Source organism: Salmo salar, chromosome ssa01 (genome assembly GCF_905237065.1).
Source record: "Salmo salar chromosome ssa01, Ssal_v3.1, whole genome shotgun sequence".
NCBI lineage: Eukaryota > Metazoa > Chordata > Actinopteri > Salmoniformes > Salmonidae > Salmo > Salmo salar.
Window position 1 is genome coordinate 173,054,069 of NC_059442.1, and position 24,523 is coordinate 173,078,591.

The following is a 24,523-nucleotide window of genomic DNA, read 5'->3' on the forward strand; positions in this document are numbered from 1 at the left end:
GGGAACATGGTTCCATTTGGAATGTACCACTCTGACTGTTCCAGACAGGGATTTTACTGTATGTTATTTCAAACAGCATCTTCTTAGCCTGGTTCTGAGACACTCTACTCAGATGGAAAATATGAACAATAATGCTAGCTGGCAGTTGTGGTGTCAGCTTCTCTGGACAACACAACAACAATAAGACATAATAAAATATAAGAATACCAACATAAATGGTAGTAGAATAGAATAAACAGTTTAGCATCAAGATAATGCAGGAAGGCACAATTTGTGGTCCAATATTTCCATGTGTTTTGGGGAAGGGAGTATTTAGAAATCGTAATAAGATTCTGGTAGAGGCTGTTGTGGTGTGTGTGTGTGTGTGTGTGTGTGTGTGTGTGTGTGTGTGTGTGTGTGTGTGTGTGTGTGTGTGTGTGTGTGTGTGTGTGTGTGTGTGTGTGTGTGTGTGTGTGTGTGTGTGTGTGTGTGGTGTGTGTAGCATGAATTCTTTGTTAGGTGTGTTGTTGGTGCGTGTGTGTATGTTGATTAAAAAAATACAGATTATTTCAAGGGAGCGAAAGTTTATTTGTTCGAGGTGAATAGGACTTGACTTGCTGGTAATGTGATTATTTTCCACATCAGGATGACAATTCGAGAGTGAGAGAGTGAGAGAGAGAGAGAGTGAGCCTTGAGAGAGAAAGAGAGAGAGAGAGCCTTGAGAGAGAAAGAGAGAGAGAGAGTCTTGAGAGAGAGAGTGAGAGAGAGAGTGAGCCTTGAGAGAGAAAGAGAGAGAGAGAGCCTTGAGAGAGAAAGAGAGAGAGAGTGAGAGAGAGAGAGAGAGAGCCTTGAGAAAGAGAGAGAGAGTGAGAGAGAGAGCCTTGAGAGAGAGAGTCTTGAGAGAGCGAGAGAGATAGTGAGAGAGTGAGCCTTGAGAGAGAGAGAGAGAGAGAGAGAGAGCCTTGAGAGAGAAAGAGAGAGAGAGAGCCTTGAGAGAGAAAGAGAGAGAGAGAGTCTTGAGAGAGAGAGTGTGTGAGAGAGAGAGAGAGAGTGAGAGAGAGAGTCTTGAGAGAGCGAGAGAGAGAGAGAGAGAGCTAGTGAGAGAGAGAGTGAGAGAGAGAGTGAGAGAGAGAGCCTTGAGAGAGCAAGAAAGAGAGAGAGCCAGACAGAGAGAGTGAGTGAGTGAGTGGTGAGTGAGTGAGTGAGTGAGTGAGTGAGTGAGTGAGTGAGTGAGTGAGTGAGTGAGTGAGTGAGTGAGTGAGTGAGTGAGTGAGAGAGAGAGAGAGAACCTTGAGAGAGAGAGAGAACCTTGAGAGAGAGAGAGATAGAGAGAGACAGAGAGAGTGAGAGAGTGAGTGAGTGAGTGAGTGAGTGAGTGAGTGAGTGAGTGAGTGAGTGAGTGAGTGAGTGAGTGAGTGAGTGAGTGAGTGAGTGAGTGAGAGAGAGAGAGAAAGAGAGAAAGAAAGAGAGAAAGAGAGAGAGAGAGACTCCCTCTATTGATGAGCTGTCAGCTACATAGTTAGCTGCTCAGAAAGGTCAAGGATATTATGAGACAGGGATGAGGAGATGAGGGAGACAGCCTTAGCAATCAGCATAATAGAACCTATTCAACAGTCACAATGACTACAAACTCTACCCATCTGGGACTCCAGGCAGACTAGAGCAAACGCTGAACCTGAGGGGAAGAGGCCTGGAGCAGACATCCATAGCAATGCAGTATTGATTCTTGTGAATACACTGTCTCCACATGAACCTCCCTTACTCTGCAAACATAAAGTCAAAATGACAGCAGATTATTTTAGCTGCAACTCAGAGCTCCCACATCACATTGCTCTGCAGTGTGGATGAATGTTAGAGAGACAGAGGTATTACAGGAAGCTAGACTATGACCCAGTACATTCACATCCCCTCTATGACCCAGTACATTCACATCCCCTCTATGACCCAGTACATTCACATCCCCTCCTTCCCCTCTATGACCCAGTACATTCACATCCCCTCTATGACCCAGTACATTCACATCCCCTCTATGACCCAGTACATTCACATCCCCTCCTTCCCCTCTATGACCCAGTACATTCACATCCCCTCTATGACCCAGTACATTCACATCCCCTCTATGACCCTGTACATTCACATCCCCTCTATGACCCAGTACATTCACATCCCCTCCTTCCCCTCTATGACCCAGTACATTCACATCCCCTCTATGACCCAGTACATTCACATCCCCTCTATGACCCTGTACATTCACATCCCCTCTATGACCCAGTACATTCACATCCCCTCCTTCCCCTCTATGACCCAGTACATTCACATCCCCTCCTTCCCCTCTATGACCCAGTACATTCACATCCCCTCTATGACCCACTACATTCACATCCCCTCTATGACCCAGTACATTCACATCCCCTCCTTCCCCTCTATGACCCAGTACATTCACATCCCCTCTATGACCCAGTACATTCACATCCCCTCTATGACCCACTACATTCACATCCCCTCTATGACCCAGTACATTCACATCCCTTCTATGACCCAGTACATTCACATCCCCTCTATGACCCAGTACATTCACATCCCTTCTATGACCCAGTACATTCCCTCCTTCCCCTCTATGACCCAGTACATTCACATCCCCTCTATGACCCAGTACATTCACATCCCCTCTATGACCCAGTACATTCACATCCCCTCTATGACCCAGTACATTCACATCCCCTCTATGACCCAGTACATTCACATCCCCTCTATGACCCAGTACATTCACATCCCCTCTATGACCCAGTACATTCACATCCCCTCCTTCCCCTCTATGACCCAGTACATTCACATCCCTTCTATGACCCAGTACATTCACATCCCCTCTATGACCCAGTACATTCACATCCCCTCTATGACCCAGTACATTCACATCCCCTCCTTCCCCTCTATGACCCAGTACATTCACATCCCTTCTATGACCCAGTACATTCACATCCCCTCTATGACCCAGTACATTCACATCCCCTCTATGACCCAGTACATTCACATCCCTTCTATGACCCAGTACATTCACATCCCCTCCTTCCCCTCTATGACCCAGTACATTCACATCCCCTCTATGACCCAGTACATTCACATCCCCTCTATGACCCAGTACATTCACATCCCTTCTATGACCCAGTACATTCACATCCCCTCTATGACCCACTACATTCACATCCCTTCTATGACCCAGTACATTCACATCCCCTCTATGACCCAGTACATTCACATCCCCTCTATGACCCAGTACATTCACATCCCCTCTATGACCCAGTACATTCACATCCCTTCTATGACCCAGTACATTCACATCCCCTCTATGACCCAGTACATTCACATCCCCTCTATGACCCAGTACATTCACATCCCTTCTATGACCCAGTACATTCACATCCCCTCTATGACCCAGTACATTCACATCCCCTCTATGACCCAGTACATTCACATCCCCTCTATGACCCAGTACATTCACATCCCCTCTATGACCCAGTACATTCACATCCCCTCTATGACCCAGTACATTCACATCCCTTCTATGACCCAGTACATTCACATCCCCTCTATGACCCAGTACATTCACATCCCCTCCTTCCCCTCTATGACCCAGTACATTCACATCCCCTCTATGACCCAGTACATTCACATCCCCTCTATGACCCAGTACATTCACATCCCCTCTATGACCCAGTACATTCACATCCCCTCTATGACCCAGTACATTCACATCCCCTCTATGACCCAGTACATTCACATCCCCTCTATGACCCAGTACATTCACATCCCCTCTATGACCCAGTACATTCACATCCCTTCTATGACCCAGTACATTCACATCCCCTCTATGACCCAGTACATTCACATCCCCTCTATGACCCAGTACATTCACATCCCCTCTATGACCCAGTACATTCACATCCCTTCTATGACCCAGTACATTCACATCCCCTCTATGACCCAGTACATTCACATCCCCTCTATGACCCAGTACATTCACATCCCCTCTATGACCCAGTACATTCACATCCCCTCTATGACCCAGTACATTCACATCCCCTCTATGACCCAGTACATTCACATCCCCTCTATGACCCAGTACATTCACATCCCCTCCTTCCCCTCTATGACCCAGTACATTCACATCCCCTCTATGACCCAGTACATTCACATCCCCTCTATGACCCTGTACATTCACATCCCCTCTATGACCCAGTACATTCACATCCCCTCCTTCCCCTCTATGACCCAGTACATTCACATCCCCTCTATGACCCAGTACATTCACATCCCCTCTATGACCCAGTACATTCACATCCCCTCTATGACCCAGTACATTCACATCCCCTCTATGACCCAGTACATTCACATCCCCTCTATGACCCAGTACATTCACATCCCCTCTATGACCCAGTACATTCACATCCCCTCTATGACCCAGTACATTCACCTGTCTGATTTAACTGCATTAGGTACAATATATAATACATAGTAATTCATATATTTCACATGCATATCATGTGAATGTAGTGAGTACTGTAATTGAGTACTGATAATTGCAGTTATTTTCAACATATCACTTTACATATGACTATTTTGAGTATTGAGTATATTGAGTATTGAGTATCATGAGTATGAGTATCTTGAGTATTGAGTATCATGAGTATCTTGAGTATTGAGTATCTTGAGTATTGAGTATCTTGACTATTGAGTATCTAGAGTATCTAGAGTATTGAGTATCTTGACTATTGAGTATCTAGAGTATCTAGAGTATTGAGTATCTTGATCATTTAGTATTTTGAGTATTGAGTATCTTGATCATTTAGTATCTTGAGTATTGAGTATCTTGATCATTTAGTGTCTTGAGTATTGAGTATCTTGAGTATTGAGTATCTTGCGTATTGAGTATCTTGCGTATCTTGAGTATTGAGTATCTTGAGTATTGAGTATCTTGCGTATTGAGTATCTTGCGTATCTTGAGTATTGAGTATCTTGAGTATTGAGTATCTTGCGTATTGAGTATCTTGCATATCTTGAGTATTGAGTATCTTGAGTATCTTGAGTATTAAGTGTCTTGATCATTTAGTATCTTGAGTATTGAGTATCTTGATCATTTAGTGTCTTGAGTATTGAGTATCTTGATCATTTAGTGTCTTGAGTATTGAGTATCTTGATCATTTAGTGTCTTGAGTATTGAGTATCTTGATCATTTAGTGTCTTGAGTATTGAGTATCTTGATCATTTAGTGTCTTGAGTATTGAGTATCTTGAGTATTGAGTATCTTGCGTATTGAGTATCTTGCGTATCTTGAGTATCTTGATCATTTAGTATCTTGAGTATTGAGTATCCTGAGTATTGAGTATTTTACAGTCTGCGTGGGTCTGGAAATGATTGATTCCCCCCTCCAGATTGGAGAAGCTGGGTAGCACACAGGAGGACATTTTTCTCTAATTTCCTTTTGAATTTCTAGCCAAATGTAAAATGTTCCTGTTTAGATTAATTTAATAGAGTGAGTTAGGTCTGTTCTATACCAAATTAGCATACCCCCTGAGTCCCTTCCCTGTTTCACACCTGGTAGTTTGGTGGATGGGACTACCAGCTCTCTGTAACCTAGAGGACAACCAGTGGGTCCGTCTCCTCTACACCACCCACCTGGTAGTGTGGTGGATGGGGCTACCAGCTCTCTGTAACCTAGAGGGCAACCAGTGGGTCCGTCTCCTCTATACCACCTGGTAGTGTGGTGGATGGGACTACCAGCTCTCTGTAACCTAGAGGGCAACCAGTGGGTCCGTCTCCTCTATACCACCCACCTGGTAGTGTGGTGGATGGGACTACCAGCTCTCTGTACCCTAGAGGACAACCAGTGGGTCCATCTCCTCTATACCATGTTTCTTGTAGGAGGACAATTTCTGTTTTTCTGTTTTTCAGATTTTCTTTGGTGAAGTCCAGGTTCCTGCTCTTTAGGCCAAAAGCAGATGACCTCAGGCCTTGGATATTCCAGGATGAGATAGTGAAGGCTTTGTGTTCCATAAAGCATCCAATGTTGTTAGTGGTGTGGTTTGGGCTTCTCTCTTTCCACTCCTCTCTCTCTCTCTCTCTCTCTCTTTCCTGCCTCTCTCTTTACTCCTCCTCTCCGTCTCTCTCTTTCCTCTCCTTCTCTCTCTCTTTCCTCTCTTTCTCTCTCTCTTTCCTCTCCGTCTCTGTCTCTCGCTCTCTCATCTCCGTTTCTCATCTCCGTCTCTCTCTTTCCAGCCTCCCTCTCTTTCTCCTCCGCCTGTCTCTCTCTTTGCACTCCATCTCCCTCGCTCTCTTTCCTCGCCATCTCTCTCTCGCTCTTTCCTGCCTCTCTCTCTTTTATCTCTGCCTGTCTGTGACTGGACAGGGTCAGTCTGGGCGTCCAATACTCTGATGTGATTGGTTGGGAAAGAGACCAGAGTATAACTGAGTGTTCTATTCCATTGATCTTCTACAGACTCCTTTCCTCACTCCTGGACTAAAAAGTACCAAGTCTTGAATCCTACTACACCGGATCTGACGCTCATCGGATGTGGCAGGGCTTGAAAACTATTACGGACGACAAAGGGAAATCCAGCAGCGAGCTGTCCAGAGACACGAGCCTACCAGACGAGCCAAATGCTTTTCATGCTCACTTCGAGGCAAGCAACACTGAAGCATGCATGAGAGCACCAGCTGTTCCTAACGACTATGTGATCACGCTCTCTGTAGCCGATGTGAGCAAGATCTTTAAACAGGTCAACATTCAGAAAGCCGCGGGGCCAGACGGATTACCAGGATGTGTATTCAAAGCATGAGGGGACCAACTGGCAAGTGTCTTCACAGACATTTTCAAGCTCTCCCTGACCAAGTCTGTAATACCTATGTTTCAAACAGACCACCATAGTCCCTGTGCCCAAGAAAGCGAAGGTAACCTGCGTAAATTATTAACGCCCCGTAGCACTCACGTTGGTAGCCATGAAGTGCTTTGAAAGGCTGGTCATGGCTCACATCAACACCCCACTCCACACTTCCCTTTCCCACCTGGACAAAAGGAACACCTAAGCTAAGGACCCTGGGACTAAACATCTCCCTCTGCAACTGTATCCTTGACTTCCTGACGGGCCGCCCCAAGGAGGTAAAGGTAGGCAACAACACATTTGCCACGCTGAACCTCAACATTGGGACCCCTCAGGGGTGCATGCTTAGTCCCCTCCTGTACTTCCTGTTCACCCACGACTGCGTGGCAAGCATGACTCCAACACAATCATGAAGTTTGCTGACGACACAACAGTGGTAGGCCTGATCACTGACAATGATGAGACAGCCTTTAGGGAGGAGGTCAGAGACCTGGCAGTGTGGTGCCAGGAAAACAACCTCTCCCTCAACGTGAGCAAGACAAAGGAGCTGATCGTGGACTACAGGAAAAGGCGGGCCGAACAGGCCCCTATTAACATCAACAGGGCTGTAGTGGAGCGGGTTGAGAGTTTCAAGGTCCTTAGTGTCCACATCACCAACAAACTATCATGGTCCAAACACACCAAGACAGTCGTTAACAGAGCACGACAACACCATTTCCCCCTCAGGAGACAGAAAAGATTTGGCATGGGTCCCCAGATCTTCAAAAAGTTCTACAGCTGCACCATCGAGAGCATCCTGACCGGTTGCATCACCACCTGGTATGGCAACTGCTCGACCTCTGACCGCAAGTTGCTACAGAGGGTAGTGCGTACGGCCCAGTACATCACTAGGGCCAAGCTTCCTGCCATCCAGGACCTCTATACCAGGCGGTGTCAGAGGAAGGCCCAAAGAATTGTCAAAGACTCCATCCACCCTAGTCATAGACTGTTCTCTGCTACATCATGGCAAGCGATACCGGTGCACCAAGTCAAGGCCCAAAAGGCTACTGAACAGCTTCTACCCCCATGCCATCAGACTCCTGAACAGCTTCTACCCCCAAGCCATCAGACTGCTGAACAGCTTCTACCCCCAAACCATCAGACTGCTGAACAGCTTCTACCCCCAAGCCATCAGACTGCTGAACAGCTTCTACCCCCAAGCCATCAGACTGCTGAACAGCTTCTACCCCCAAGCCACCAGACTGCTGAACAGCTTCTACCCCCAAGCCATCAGACTGCTGAACAGCTTCTACCCCCAAGCCATCAGGCTGCTGAACAGCTTCTACCCCCAAGCCACCAGACTGCTGAACAGCTTCTACCCCCAAGCCACCAGACTGCTGAACAGCTTCTACCCCCAAGCCACCAGACTGCTGAACAGCTTCTACCCCCAAGCCATAAGACTCCTGAACAGCTTCTACCCCCAAGCCACCAGACTGCTGAACAGCTTCTACCCCCAAGCCATAAGACTCCTGAACAGCTTCTACCCCCAAGCCATCAGACTGCTGAACAGCTTCTACCCCCAAGCCATAAGACTCCTGAACAGCTTCTACCCCCAAGCCATCAGACTGCTGAACAGCTTCTACCCCCAAGCCATCAGGCTGCTGAACAGCTTCTACCCCCAAGCCACCAGACTGCTGAACAGCTTCTACCCCCAAGCCACCAGACTGCTGAACAGCTTCTACCCCCAAGCCACCAGACTGCTGAACAGCTTCTACCCCCAAGCCATAAGACTCCTGAACAGCTTCTACCCCCAAGCCATCAGACTGCTGAACAGCTTCTACCCCCAAGCCATCAGACTGCTGAACAGCTTCTACCCCCAAGCCATCAGACTGCTGAACAGCTTCTACCCCCAAGCCACCAGACTGCTGAACAGCTTCTACCCCCAAGCCATCAGACTGCTGAACAGCTTCTACCCCCAAGCCATCAGGCTGCTGAACAGCTTCTACCCCCAAGCCACCAGACTGCTGAACAGCTTCTACCCCCAAGCCACCAGACTGCTGAACAGCTTCTACCCCCAAGCCACCAGACTGCTGAACAGCTTCTACCCCCAAGCCATAAGACTCCTGAACAGCTTCTACCCCCAAGCCACCAGACTGCTGAACAGCTTCTACCCCCAAGCCATAAGACTCCTGAACAGCTTCTACCCCCAAGCCACCAGACTGCTGAACAGCTTCTACCCCCAAGCCATAAGACTCCTGAACAGCTTCTACCCCCAAGCCACCAGACTGCTGAACAGCTTCTACCCCCAAGCCATAAGACTCCTGAACAGCTTCTACCCCCAAGCCATCAGACTGCTGAACAGCTTCTACCCCCAAGCCACCAGACTGCTGAACAGCTTCTACCCCCAAGCCATCAGACTGCTGAACAGCTTCTACCCCCAAGCCATAAGACTCCTGAACAGCTTCTACCCCCAAGCCATCAGACTGCTGAACAGCTTCTACCCCCAAGCCATCAGACTGCTGAACAGCTTCTACCCCCAAGCCATAAGACTGCTGAACAGCTTCTACCCCCAAGCCACCAGACTGCTGAACAGCTTCTACCCCCAAGCCACCAGACTGCTGAACAGCTTCTACCCCCAAGCCATAAGACTCCTGAACAGCTTCTACCCCCAAGCCACCAGACTGCTGAACAGCTTCTACCCCCAAGCCATAAGACTCCTGAACAGCTTCTACCCCCAAGCCACCAGACTGCTGAACAGCTTCTACCCCCAAGCCATAAGACTCCTGAACAACTTCTACCCCCAAGCCACCAGACTGCTGAACAGCTTCTACCCCCAATTTTCTTGTGTTAGTTTTTGATTTGATTTTTTTTTTTACTTTAGTTTATTTAGTAAGTATTTTCTTTACTCTATTTCTTGAACTGTGTTGGTGGTTAAAAGGGCTTGTAAGTAAGCAGTTCACGGTAAGATCCATACCTTTTGTATTCAGCACATATGACAAATACAATTTGATTTAATTTGAACATCATCTGGAGGGGCTTCCTCTCTCTCTCTGTCTGACAAACTATTAAGGGATCACTTTTGATATTAAAATACGGATAAAAAAAACAGGGATGGCTTTTGTAATGAGCATAGCTCAAACAGCACTGCCATAGCCATATGCGTACATGTTGCACAGCTAGGGAATGTGTTATGCAGTTACCGACAGAAAGAAAGGACAGAGAGATGCTACTCATTGTGAAATGGTCACATTTAATGAACAACCTCTCATTATATATATATATATATATATATATATATATATATATATATATATATATATATATATATATATATATATATAAATAACCCAGGAACAGGTTACAAGAATCTAAAGCTAATACATACACTTTTTTTTCGTTTTAAAGATACATATCACAGTTTTTACAAAATATAATCATGGAGAATTAAGCCGTTCTGAATGTCTGAAAAAACAAACTAAGATCCTGTGTGTGTGTGTGTGTGTAGATCCTGTGTGTGTGTGTGTGTAGATCCTGTGTGTGTGTGTGTAGATCCTGTGTGTGTGTGTAGTTCCTGTGTGTGTGTGTAGATCCTGTGTGTGTGTGTGTGCAGATCCTGTGTGTGTGTGTGTAGATCCTGTGTGTGTGTGTGTAGATCCTGTGTGTGTGTGTGTAGATCCTGTGTGTGTAGTTCCTGTGTGTGTAGTTCCTGTGTGTGTGTGTAGATCCTGTGTGTGTGTGTGTAGTTCCTGTGTGTGTGTGTGTAGATCCTGTGTGTGTGTGTGTGTAGATCCTGTGTGTGTAGATCCTGTGTGTGTGTGTAGATCCTGTGTGTCTGTGTAGATCCTGTGTGTGTGTGTGTGTCTATGTAGATCCTGTGTGTGTGTGTAGATCCTGTGTGTGTGTGTAGATCCTGTGTGTGTGTGTAGTTCCTGTGTGTGTGTGTGTAGATCCTGTGTGTGTGTATGTAGATCCTGTGTTTGTAGATCCTGTGTGTGTGTGTAGATCCTGTGTGTGTGTGTGTGTGTGTGTGTGTGTGTGTGTGTGTGTGTGTGTGTGTGTGTGTGTGTGTGTGTAGAGCCTGTGTGTGTGTAGATCCTGTGTGTGTGTGTGTGTGTGTAGATCCTGTGTGTGTGTGTAGATCCTATGTGTGTGTGTGTAGATCCTGTGTGTGTGTAGATCCGTGTGTGTGTGTGTGTGTGTGTAGATCCTATGTGTGTGTGTGTAGATCCTGTGTGTGTGTGTAGATCCTATGTGTGTGTGTGTAGATCCTGTGTGTGTGTGTGTGTAGATCCTGTGTGTGTATTTTATTATTCAATATTAAACATGTAATAAAGCACAACAGTATTCCTTGTAATAATATGAACTTGTGATATTGGCTATTAAAATGTAATCTGCAAAAACACATTTTGAAAAGGCAATGGAACTCTAAATTAATCTCCTGTCTTTCTACAGTTTATCGTCCACCTGCCAGAGGACCGAGGGCCTAGTCGAGACCTTGGAATTGAATGGTCCTATCTGCATTGTTGTGAAAACTGAGTTATTGAAATATTTTTGTTCTGTACAATGTCTACCTATATAGTACTGTAAATATGTTGGTAAAGACTTCACGTTAAAATTGACCGTTCAAACCAATGAGGTTTCGGGAACGTTAAAGCCAATTATCTCAGAATCATCTTTTTTTTGCAGATAGACCCTTATCATTTTATAGTCACGTATTGTATGGCAATCTACTTCCTCAATAGTAAAGTCCCAAACAAATGACGATGATGGAGAAGAATTGCTCTCAAATCCACAGTGTTGTAACAGCTCTACTCTCTTGGTGATCTCTGGGTGCAGTAGAAAGCTAAACAAACCAATGACGGCTATAGAATTCTTATTCAGGATTTCTCCAAAGTGTGTTTTAGTTCTTTGTTATGTTATTGTTTATGTCATGTGTTGTTGTTTATATCGTGACGTCATTCATGTTGGTTGTCGGACGTCAGATTCAAGGGAATTTTCTGGGTTCCATCCCTTCTACACAGGCACAGGCTTAAGGAAGCTGAGGATTGTGGGAAACCTTCTCCAAGACAAGTCTTTGGCATGATGAGTTAGCTGTATGTCACCACAAATGATGACAAAGGGGATCTTGGGATCTCTTACAGGTGTGTCAAAATTCACTGAATAATGAATGAAAAAGTTTTTTATTTTATTTATTTCTTTTACTTGGAGAATGGAATCAGTCCGCTGTGCTGCTGAGAAGAAGTCTTATCGGTCTCAGATCCACTAACACGCCTGGATCTCCATGGAGACACAGTCCTGCTTCTGTGTCGTCCAATCAATGATGACTGCTTCTGTGCCGTCCAATCAATGATGTCTGCTTCTGTGTCGTCCAATCAATGATGTCTGCTTCTGTGCAACACTGTAGTACCTGCTGTTGTTGTTGTTGTTGTGAGTAGATTAAGTTATTTATTCTTTTTTCCTGTAGAAAACGTTCCTTTTTAACTTTGACTTAATCACATCTTCTCTTTCTATTTAACGTTGTGTGAAACTTGAATTAAATGATCAATGCAGGATGTCCATGAACATGTGCAAAATAGACATAGAAGACTCCTCAATGTCTTCATATCTGTGAGAGAGAGAGAGAGAGAGAGAGAGAGAGAGAGAGAACAGAGTTAGAAACAGGGGAGTAGCATACAGAGCAATAGAACAGTATTTATCTGTCTGTCTGTCTGATTCAAACCAACACTGGTGTTCAGATTGGTTACTGACATGAACCAACCTGACCCTCCTCTACATTACCACAGTCTACCTAACTCCCAGTGGTGTTCCAGTGTAGATCAGAGTCTACCAGAGTCTACCAGAGTCTACCTAACTACCACGAGCCAACACTGAGTCTGATAAGGCCTGTCACATGGGCCAACACTGAGTGAACAAAACATTAGGAACACCTGCTCTTTCCATGACATACTGACCAGGTGAATCCAGGTGAAAGCTATTATTCCTTATTGATGTCACTTGTTAAGTCCACTTCAAATAGTGTAGTTGAAGGGGAGGAGACGGGTTAAAGATGGATTTTCAAGCCTTGAGACATGGATTGTGTGTGTGCCATTCAGAGGGTGAATGGGCAAGACAAAATGTTTAAGTGCCTTTGAACGGGGTTTGGTAGTAGGTGCCAGGCGCACCGGTTTGAGTCAATAACTGCAACACTTCCGGGGTTTTCACACTGAACAGGTTCCTGTGTGTATCCAGAATGGTCCATCACCCAAAGGACATCCAGCCAACTTGACACAACTGTGGGAAGCATTGGAGTCAAAATTGGCCAGCATCCCTGTGGAATGCTTTCAACACCTTGTAGTCCATGTCTCGACGAATTGAGGCTGTTCTGAGGGCAAAATGGGGTGCAACTCAATTTAATGTTTTGTTCACGCAGTGTATAGTTGGCTGCGTAGAGTCAATGAGCCATAGAATAACAACGCAGGCTGTCTGCAGTGTGCTGAGTTAGACAGGGGCACTAGACATCTAGCCACTGTCTGTAACAACCCCTATAATCACCAGCAGTGGGTGTTCAATACAGACGGACAAATCAAATCGGCCACATCTACATGGTTAGCAGATGTTATTGTGAGTGTAGCGAATCCGACAGTGCAGCAGTGTCTAACAGGTAATATCTAACAATTCCACGACAAAACCTAATACACACAATCTAGTAAAGGAATGGGATGAGAATATATAAATATAAAATATATGGATGGGCAGTGACAGAGCGGCTCAGATGCAACAGATAGTAAAGAATAGCTAGTGTAGGATACAGTATACAGTTGTGGCCAAACGTTTTGAGAATGACACAAATATTAATTTCCACAAAGCTTGCTGCTTCAGTTTCTTTAGATATTTTTGTCAGATGTTACTATGGAATACTGAAGTATAATTACAAGCATTTCATAAGTGTCAAAGGCTTTTATTGACATTTACATGAAGTTGATGCAAAGAGTCAATATTTGCAGTGTTGACCCTTCTTTTTCAAGACCTCTGCAATCCGCCCTGGCATGCTGTCAATTAACTTCTGGGCCACATCCTGACTGATGGCAGCCCACTCTTGCATAATCAATGCTTCGAGTATGTCAGAATTTGTTGGTTTTTGTTTGTCCTCCTGCCTCTTGAGGATTGACCACATGTTCTCAATGGGATTAACGTCTGGGGAGTTTCCTGGCCATGGACCCAAAATATCGATGTTTTGTTCCCCGAGCCACTTAGTTATCACTTTTGCCTTATGGCAAGGTGCTCCATCATGCTGGAAAAGGCATTGTTCGTCCCCAAACTGTTCCTGGATGGTTGGGAGAAGTTGCTCTCGGAGGATGTGATGGTACCATTCTTTATTCATGGCTGTGTTCTTAAGCAAAATTGTGAGTGAGCCCACTCCCTTGGCTGAGAAGCAACCCCACAAATGAATGATCTCAGGATGCTTTACTGTTGGCATGACACAGGACTGATGGTAGCGCTCACCTTGTCTTCTCCGGACAAGCTTTTTTCCGGATGCCCCAAACAATCGGAAAGGGGATTCATCAGAAAAATGACTTTACCCCATTCCTCAGCAGTCCAATCCCTGTACCTTTTGCAGAATATCAGTCTGTCCTTGATGTTTTTCCTGGAGAGAAGTGTCTTCTTTGCTGCCCTTCTTGACACCAGGCCATCCTCCAAAAGTTTTAGCCATGACTGTATACATATGAGATAAGTAATGCAAGATATGTAAACATTATTAAAGTGTCATTATTAAAGTGACTAGTGTTCCATTTATTAAAGTGGCCAATGATATCAAGTCTGTAGGTAGGCAGCAGCCCCTCTGTGTTAGTGATGGCTGTTTAATGATCTGATGGCCTTGAGATAGAAGCTGTTTTTCAGTCTCTCGGTCCCAGCTTTGATGCACCTGTACTGACCTCGCCTTCTGGATGGAAGCGTGGTGAACAGGCAGTGGCTCGGGTGGTTGTTGTCCTTGATGATCTTTTTGGCCTTCCTGTGACATCGGGTGTTGTAGGTGTCCTGGAGGGCAGGGAGTTTGCCCCCAGTGATGCATTGTGCAGACCGCACCACCCTCTGCAGAGCCCTGTGATTGTGGGCGGTGCAGTTGCCGTACCAGGCGGTGATATAGCCCGTCAAGATGCTCTCAATTGTGCACTTGTAAAAGTTAGTGAGGGTTTTTGGTGACAAGTCACATTTTTTCAGCCTCCTGAGGTTGAAGAGGCGCTGTTGCGTCTTCTTCACCCCACTGTCTGTGTGGGTGGACCATTTCAGTTTGTCGGTGATGTGTACACCGAGGAACTTAAAACTTTCCACCTTCTCCACTGCTTTCCCGTCGATGTGGATATGGCTCCCTTTGCTGTGTCCTGAAGTCCACAATCATCTCTTTTGTTTTGCTGACATTAAGTGAGTATAATTAAGTAAATAAATTAAGTATTTTCCTGACACCACATTCCGAGGGCCCTCACCTCCTCCCTGTAGGCTGTCTCGTCATTGTCGGTAATCAAGCCTACCACTGTTGTGTCATCTGCAAACTTGATGCTTGTGTTGGAGGTGTGCATGGCCACGCAGTCGTGGGTGAACAGGGAGTACAGGAGAGGGCTGAGAAAGCACCCTTGTGGGACCCCAGTGTTGAGGATCAGCGGAGTGGAGATGTTGTTTCCTACCCTCACCACCTTGGGGGCGGCCCGTCAGGATGTCCAGGACACAGTTGCAGAGGGCGGGGTCAAGACGCAGGGACTCAAGCTTAATGAGGAGTTTGAAGGGTACTATGGTGTTGAATGCTGAGCTGTTGTCAATGAACAGCATTCTTATATAGCTATTCCTCTTGTCCAGAGGGGATAGGGCAGTGTGCAGGCGATTGCATCGTCTGTGGACCTTTTGAGGCGGTAAGCAAATTGAAGTGGGTTTAAGTAGAGTGGAGTAGAGTGGAGGTGATATGATCCTTGACTAGTTTCTCAAAGCACTTCATGATGACAGAAGTGAGTGCTACGGGGTGATAGTCATTTAGTTCAGTTACCTTGGCTTGGTGGTGGTGGCCATCTTGAAGCATGTGGGCACAGCAGACTGGGATAGGGATTGTTTGAATATGTCCGTAAACACACAAGCCAGCTGGTCTGCGCATGCTCTGAGGACGCGGCTAGGGATGCCGTCTGGGCCGGCAGCCTTGTGAGGGTTAACACTAAAATGTTTTACTCACGTTGGTCATGGAGAAGGAGAGCCCACAGTCTTTGGTAGCCGCGTTGGTGGCACTGTATTGTCCTCAAAGCGCACAAAGAAGTTGTTTAATTTGTCTGGAAGCAAGACGTCGATGTCAGCAACGGGACTGGTTTTCTTTTTGTAATCTGTGATTGTCTGTAGAACCTGCCCCATACGTCTCGTGTCTGAGCCGTTGAATTGCGATGCAACTTTGTCTCTATACTGATGCTTTGCTTGTTTGAGGGAATAACTACACTGTTTGTATTCAGCCATATTTCCAGTCACCTTGCCATGGTTAAATGCAGTGGTTTATGCTTTCAGTTTTGTGTGAATGCTGCCATCAATCCACGGTTTCTGGTTCGGGAAGGTTTTCATTGTCACAGTGGGTAAAACATATCCTATATACTTCCTTATAAACTCACTCACCGAGTCAGCGTATACATCAATGTTGTTCTCTGAGGCTACCCGGAACATATCCCAGTCCAGGTGATCGAAGCAATCTTGAAGCGTGGAATCCGATTGGTCAGACCAGTGTTGGATAGACCTAAGCACGGGCGCTTCCTGTTTTAGTTTCTGCATATAGGAGGGGAGCAACAAGGTTTGCCAAAAGGAGGGCGAGGGATTGTATGCATTGCGGAAGTTAGAGTAGTAATGGTTGAGCGTGTTACACGCAATCGATATGCTGATAGAATTTACGTAGCCTTGTAAATTTACCTTGGTTAAAATCCCCAGCTACAATAAATGCAGTCTCAGGATATATGGTTACCAGTTTGCATAAAGTCCAGTGAAGTTCCTTGATGGCCGTCTTGGTATCTGCTTGCGGGGGGATATAGACAGCTGTGATTATAATCGAGGAGAATTCTCTTGGGAGATAATACGGTCAGCATTTGATTGTGAGGAATTCTAGGTCAGGTGAACAAAAGGACTTGAGGTCCTGTATGTTGCTACAATTACACCATGAGTCATGAAACATACACCCCTGACTTTCTTCTTACCGGAGACATGTTTATACCTGTCGGCGCGATGCACCGAAAATCCCGTTGGCTGTACTGACTCCGACATGTCCCATGTCTCCGTGAAACAGAGTATGTTACCTTCCCGGATATCTCTTTGGAAAGCAACTCTTGCCCTGATTTCGTCGACTTTGTTAGCTAGAGACTGGACATTAGCGGGTAATATACTGGGAAGCGGTGGGTGGTGAGTGTGCATCCGAAGCCTCACTAGAAGACCGCTCCGGCACCCTCTCCGCTGTTTTGGGTTGGAATCAGTTCAAATGCCCAGGGAGGTGTAGACAAAGGATCCGCTTTGGGAAAATCTTTGGGAAAGTCTTATTTAAGCATCAGCTGTCCGAGCAGCTTACCGATCACTGTAATCTGTAAATAGCACACCCAACTACCTCATCCCCATATTGTTACTTATCCTCTTGCTCTTTTGCACCCTAGTATCTCTACTTGCACATCATCATCTGCACATGTGTTAATGATAAATTGTAATTATTTCGCCTCTATGGCCTTTTATTGCCTTATACCTCCCTACTCATCTACATTTGCACACACTGTACATAGATGTATCTATTGTGTTAATGACTGTACATTTGTTTATGTGTAACTCTGTGTTGTTGGTTTTTGTTGCACTGCTTTGCTTTATCTTGGCCAGGTCGCAGTTGTAAATGAGAACTTGTTCTCAACTGGCCTACCTGGTTAAACAAAGGCGAAATAATATATATATATATATATGTATTCCTGGTTGTATTCCTGGTTGTAGTGCTGGTAAGTTGACGTCTCTCTGATATCCAATAGTTCTTCCTGGCTGTATGTAATAACACAGCACTTAAGGTTTTATGGGCTAACAATGTAAGAAATAATACACTGCTCAAAAAAATAAAGGGAACACTTAAACAACACAATGTAACTCCAAGTGAATTACACTTCTATGAAATCAAACTGTCCACTTAGGAAGCAACACTGATTGACAATAAATTTCACATGCTGTTGTGCAAATGGAATAGACAACAGGAGGAAATTATAGGCAATTAGCAAGACACCCCCAATAAAGGAGTGGTTCTGCAGGTGGTAACCACAGACCACTTCTCAGTTCCTATGCTTCTTGGCTGATGTTTTGGTCACTTTTGAATGCTGGCGGTGCTTTCACTCTAGTGGTAGCATGAGACGAAGTCTACAACCCACACAAGTGGCTCAGGTAGTGCAGCTCATCCAGGATGGCACATCAATGCGAGCTGTGGCAAGAAGGTTTGCTGTGTCTGTCAGCGTAGTGTCCAGAGCATGGAGGCGCTACCAGGAGACAGGCCAGTACATCAGGAGATGTGGAGGAGGCCGTAGGAGGGCAACAACCCAGCAGCAGGACCGCTACCTCCGCCTTTGTGCAAGGAGGAGCACTGCCAGAGCCCTGCAAAATGACCTCCAGCAGGCCACAAATGTGCATGTGTCTGCTCAAACGGTCAGAAACAGACTCCATGAGGGTGGTATGAGGGCCCGACGTCCACAGGTGGGGGTTGTGCTTACAGCCCAACACCGTGCAGGACGTTTGGCATTTGCCAGAGAACACCAAGATTGGCAAATTCGCCACTGAGCACATGTGACAGACGTGACAGAGTCTGGAGACGCCGTGGAGAACGTTCTGCTGCCTGCAACATCCTCCAGCATGACCGGTTTGGCGGTGGGTCAGTCATGGTGTGGGGTGGCATTTCTTTGGGGGGCCGCACAGCCCTCCATGTGCTCGCCAGAGGTAGCCTGACTGCCATTAGGTACCGAGATGAGATCCTCAGTCCCCTTGTGACACCATATGCTGGTGCGGTTGGCCCTGGGTTCCTCCAAGACAATGCTAGACCTCATGTGGCTGGAGTGTGTCAGCAGTTCCTGCAAGAAGAAGGCATTGATGCTATGGACTGGCCCGCCCGTTCCCCAGACCTGAATCCAATTGAGCACATCTGGGACATCATGTCTCGCTCCATTCACCAACGCCACGTTGCACCACAGACTGTCCAGGACTTGGCGGATGCTTTAGTCCAGGTCTGGGAGGAGATCCCTCAGGAGACCATCCGCCACCTCATCAGGAGCATGCCCAGGCATTGTAGGGAGGTCATACAGGCACGTGGAGGCCACACACACTACTGAGCCTCATTTTGACTTGTTTTAAGGACATTACATCAAAGTTGGATCAGCCTGTAGTGTGGTTTTCCACTTTAATTTTGAGTGTGACTCCAAATCCAGACCTCCATGGGTTGATAAATTGGATTTCCATTGATTCTTTTTGTGTGATTTTGTTGTCAGCACATTCAACTATGTAAAGAAAAAAGTATTTAATAAGATTATTTCATTCATTCAGATCTAGGATGTGTTATTTTAGTGTTCCCTTTATTTTTTTGAGCAGTGTACATGAAAAAGCAAAATACAGCACAGTTATCTAAGGACTAGAAGCGAAGCATTGAAATCCTACATGAAAAGCATCTTAAAAAAGTTTGTCTTCAGCAGGGATATAAAGAGGCCCTGAATTTGCAGGCCTGATCTCCTCTGGCAGACCATTCCACATTCTATGGGTTCTAATGGCAAATGTCTAGTCTCCTTTCACTTTCAATCTAGACTTTGAAATGGTCAACAGTGGCCTGCCACAGGATCTAAGGCTGCGTCCTGGCTTGTAGGGAGACGAATGGTCAACAGTGCCCTGCAGGAGGATCTCAGGCTGTGTCCTGGCTCGTCGGGAGATGAATGGTCAGAGATATAGGATGGGGCTAAACCAAGTCTAGTCTTAAATGTGATTATTACAACGTTAAAATCTATTCTAAATGTGACTGGTAGCCAGTGTAGAGAAGCTAAAACATGTATGATATAGTTACATTTCCTGGTGCCTGTTAGAAGCTGAGCTGCAGCATTTTGAACTAACTGTAGACGATGGAGTGATTGTTGACTGAGAAAGGTTACAGTAATCTAGACGTGAGGAAATAAAAACGTCCATTTCTCCAGATCAGTGACAGATATAATACTTTATTTATTAGATGCTAAATAGGCGTCCGTTTGAGACGCAGCGCCTGAAAGGTAGCTGACAGGTGAGTACTATTAAACCCTGCAGGACATTGCCTTATCATCTCATTACGCATGGAGCAATTTACACTCAAAACGAACCTGAGTTGCATCCCAAATAGAACCTTGCCTTTGTTATTGTGTCTTTATGGATAGAAGTCACTTTCACATGCATAAAGACATATTATGTTGTCTTACTCCTCTTGAGGAAATAGGCGCAGCAAATTGCCCTGAGGCGGTAGGAGGGAATATCTTTTACAGTTTGATGGATCAACCAATCATACGTGGACCATTATGGATCAGCCAATCGACTCGCTTCCTGTGGTGTTTGTTTTGAACTGTTAGTTGGACGGATGTTTTCCTACTGTATCGTCTCCTCTTCATCCTCCTCCTCCTCATCCTCCCCCTGTACTTTACTGGGCGACTCTGGTTCATCGTTCCCAGGACGGTGAAACACCAAAACATCACACAGAGAAGAGCCAAACTGATCTGTTAATGTTCTGTCATTGTCTCAATCGCCCCTCGTTTTCCAGTGTCCCTCGGTAAGGGAATGGCCCTCGTTTTCCAGTGTCCCTCGGTGAGGGAACGCCCCTCGTTTTCCAGTGTCCCTCGGTGAGGGAACGGCCCTCGTTTTCCAGTGTCCCTCGGTGAGGGAACGCCCCTCGTTTTCCAGTGTCCCTCGGTAAGGGAATGGCCCTCGTTTTCCAGTGTCCCTCGGTGAGGGAATGGCCCTCGTTTTCCAGTGTCCCTCGGTGAGGGACTGGCCCTCGTTTTCCAGTGTCCCTCGGTGAGGGAATGGCCCTCGTTTTCCAGTGTCCCTCGGTGAGGGAACGGCCCTCGTTTTCCAGTGTCCCTCGGTGAGGGAACGGCCCTCGTTTTCCAGTGTCCCTCGGTGAGGGAATGGCCCTCGTTTTCCAGTGTCCCTCGGTGAGGGACTGGCCCTCGTTTTCCAGTGTCCCTCGGTAAGGGAATGGCCCTCGTTTTCCAGTGTCCCTCGGTGAGGGACTGGCCCTCGTTTTCCAGTGTCCCTCGGTGAGGGACTGGCCCTCATTTTCCAGAGAGGGAAAGGCACTCAAATGTAGAACTTTTCATGGTGTCTTGCTTTTTGTCCTTGCCCAATGTTATTTGTTAAGTTTTTCGCTTCTGACATTTGTATCTGCTCCTCCATGCACCTGTCTGGTAAGGTTGATCGTCACCTCCCCAAAAAAGCTTCTCCCAAGCGGGTGTGACACCTACTCCCATTGCATGCTCCACTGCTGCATGGATCCCACCCAGTGATCTGCTCCCCGTCTGCCTTGCCCTGTCTCCCCCTGTCTGGTACAGGTACCCCAGCCACACTCCCCTGTGCTTTCACTCGCCTCCAACATACACGCACAGCCTGCAGACTTTGGACTGATGTGAATTTTATGTAGGCTAATTAACTTGTTCTACAGCTGCACCATCGACAGCATCCTGACCGGTTGCATCACCACCTGGTATGGCAACTGCTCGGCCTCTGACTGCAAGGCACTACAGAGGGTAGTGTGTACGGCCCAGTACATCACTGGGGACAATTGTCAAAGACTCCAGCCACCCTAGTCATAAACTGTTCTCTCTGCTACTGCACGGGAAGCGGTACCGGAGCGACAAGTCTAGGTCCAAAAGGCTTCTAAACAGCTTCTACCTCCAAGCCATAAGACTCCTGAACAGCTAATCAAAGGGCTACCCAGACCCCTCTTTTACGCTGCTGCTACTCTGTTTATTATCAATGCATAGTCACTTTAACTCCACCTACCTGTGGATATTACCTCAATTACCCTGAATAGCCGGTGCCCCTGCACATTGACTCTGTACCGGTACCCCCTGTATATAGCCTCCACATTGACTCTGTACCGGTACCCCCTGTATATAGCCTCCACATTGACTCTGTACCGGTACCCCCTGTATATAGCCACCACATTGACTCTGTACCGGTACCCCCTGTATATAGCCTCCACATTGACTCTGTACCGGTACCCCCTGTATATAGTCTCCCCATTGACTCTGTACCGGTACCCCCTGTATATAGCCACCACATTGACTCTGTAGCGGTACCCCCTGTATATAGCCTCCACATTGACTCTGTACCGGTACCCCCTGTATATAGCCTCCACATTGACTCTGTACCGGTACCCCCTGTATATAGCCTCCACATTGACTCTGTACCGGTACCCCCTGTATATAGCCTCCACATTGACTCTGTACCGGTACCCCCTGTATATAGCCTCCACATTGACTCTGTACCGGTACCCCCTGTATATAGCCACCACATTGACTCTGTACCGGTACCCCCTGTATATAGCCTCCACATTGACTCTGTACCGGTACCCCCTGTATACAGCCTCCACATTGTACCGGTATCACCTGTATATAGCCTCCACATTGACTCTGTACCGTAATACCCTGTATATAGCCTCCACATTGACTCTGTACCGTAATACCCTGTATATAGCCTCCACATTGACTCTGTACCGGTACCCCCTGTATATAGCCTCCACATTGACTCTGTACCGGTACCCCCTGTATATAGCCTCCACATTGACTCTGTACCGGTACCCCCTGTATATAGCCTCCACATTGACTCTGTACCGTAATACCCTGTATATAGCCTCCACATTGACTCTGTACCGTAATACCCTATATATAGTCTCGTGTGTTATTTTTCTGCTGCTCTTTAATTATTTGTTACTTATTTTTTTTATTATTTACTTATCTATTTTTTTTACTTAACACTTATTTTTAATAAAACTGCATTGTTGGTTAAGGGCTTGTAAGTAATAACTTCACTGTGAGGTCTACTACACCTGTTGTATCCAGCATTTCACTGTGAGGTCTACTACACCTGTTGTATTCAGCATTTCACTGTAAGGTCTACTACACCTGTTGTATTCAGCATTTCACTGTGAGGTCTACTACACCTGTTGTATTCAGCATTTCACTGTGAGGTCTACTACACCTGTTGTATTCAGCATTTCACTGTAAGGTCTACTACACCTGTTGTATTCAGCGCATGTGACAAATACAATTTGATTAGAGACGCTTATTATGTGAGTTTACTCAGAAACGCTTTAATTTAACTAGTATAAACCTACTATTTATTAAGTTAACTAGTATAAACCTACTATTTATTAAGTTAACTAGTATAAACCTACTATTTATTAAGTTAACTAGTATAAACCTACTATTTATTTAGTTAACTAGTATAAACCTACTATTTATTAATTTAACTAGTATAAACCTACTATTTATTTAGTTAACTAGTATAAACCTACTATTTATTTAGTTAACTAGTATAAACCTACTATTTATTAATTTAACTAGTATAAACCTACTATTTATTAAGTTAACTAGTATAAACCTACTATTTATTAATTAAAAAACAGCCCCAGACTATTATTCCTTGTTCATTAAACTTCAGTCGGCCATATGCATTTGGGCAGGTAGTGTTCTCCTGGCATAAGCCAAACCCAGATGAATCTGTCAGACTGCCAGATGGTGAAGCGTGATTCATCAGTCCAGAGAACGAATTTCATGAAGCTCCCGACAAACAGTTATTGTGCTGACGTTGCTTCCAGAGGCAGTTAGGAACTCGATGGTGAGTTTTACAGCTGAGGACAGACGATTTTTACGCGTTACGCACATCAGCACTCAGGGGTCCAGTTCTGTGAGCTTGTGTGGCCTACCACTTCGCGGCTGAGTCGTTGTTGCTCCTAGATGTTTCCACTTCATAATAACAGCACTTACAGTTGACTGGGGGCAGCTCAAACAGGGCAGACGAACTGACTTGTTGGAAAGGTGGCATCCTATAATGGTGCCACGTTGAAAGTCACTGAGCTCTTCAGTAAAGGCCATTCTACTGCCAATGTTTGTCTATGGAGATTGCATGGCTGTGTGCTCGATTGTATACGCCTGTCAGCAACGGGTGTGGCTGAAAAAGCTGAATCCACTAATTTGAAGGGGTGTCCACATACTGCTGTATATATAGTGTATGATTTGTGGTGTAATATTGATGTGTGTCATATAGACAGGAGAAAGGTGAACAGCTGTTCTCCTGTCCTCAGAGCAGATGGCACATTTACTGTTAAACACATCAGTATGCCTCAGTAATCAGTAGGCCTGGCTACCTTCAACATGGATATTAGACAAGAAGAAATGAGGAGCAGAGGAGCCAGGCTAAAGCACACGGGCCAGAGCCACCACCAACCAGAGGTACACCCTCTGGACAACACCCTGTCGTTCTCCACTAACATCAAGGCGGTGACCCGATCCTGTAGGTTCATGCTCTACAACATTCGCAGAGTACAACCCTGCCTCACACAGGAAGCGGCGCAGGTCCTAATCCAGGCACTTGTCATCTCCCGTCTGGATTACTGCAACTCGCTGTTGGCTGGGCTCCCTGCCTGTGCCATTAAACCCCTACAACTCATCCAGAACGCCGCAGCC

At 46.0% G+C, this 24,523-nt stretch overlaps 1 protein-coding gene across 3 annotated transcripts in view; it reads right to left on the minus strand.

Moving 5' to 3' along the window:
• Nucleotides 1–10,981: 10,981 nt before the first annotated feature.
• The window catches only part of LOC106572571 (ciliary neurotrophic factor receptor subunit alpha), a 309,062-nt gene continuing 295,520 nt past the window's right edge, over nucleotides 10,982–24,523 (minus strand). For all 3 annotated transcript variants that reach the window (XM_045694243.1, XM_045694246.1, XM_045694252.1), the window contains exon 9: nucleotides 10,982–12,438. The gene's annotated coding sequence lies outside the window, so the exon portion shown is untranslated. The remainder of the gene's footprint in view (nucleotides 12,439–24,523) is intronic.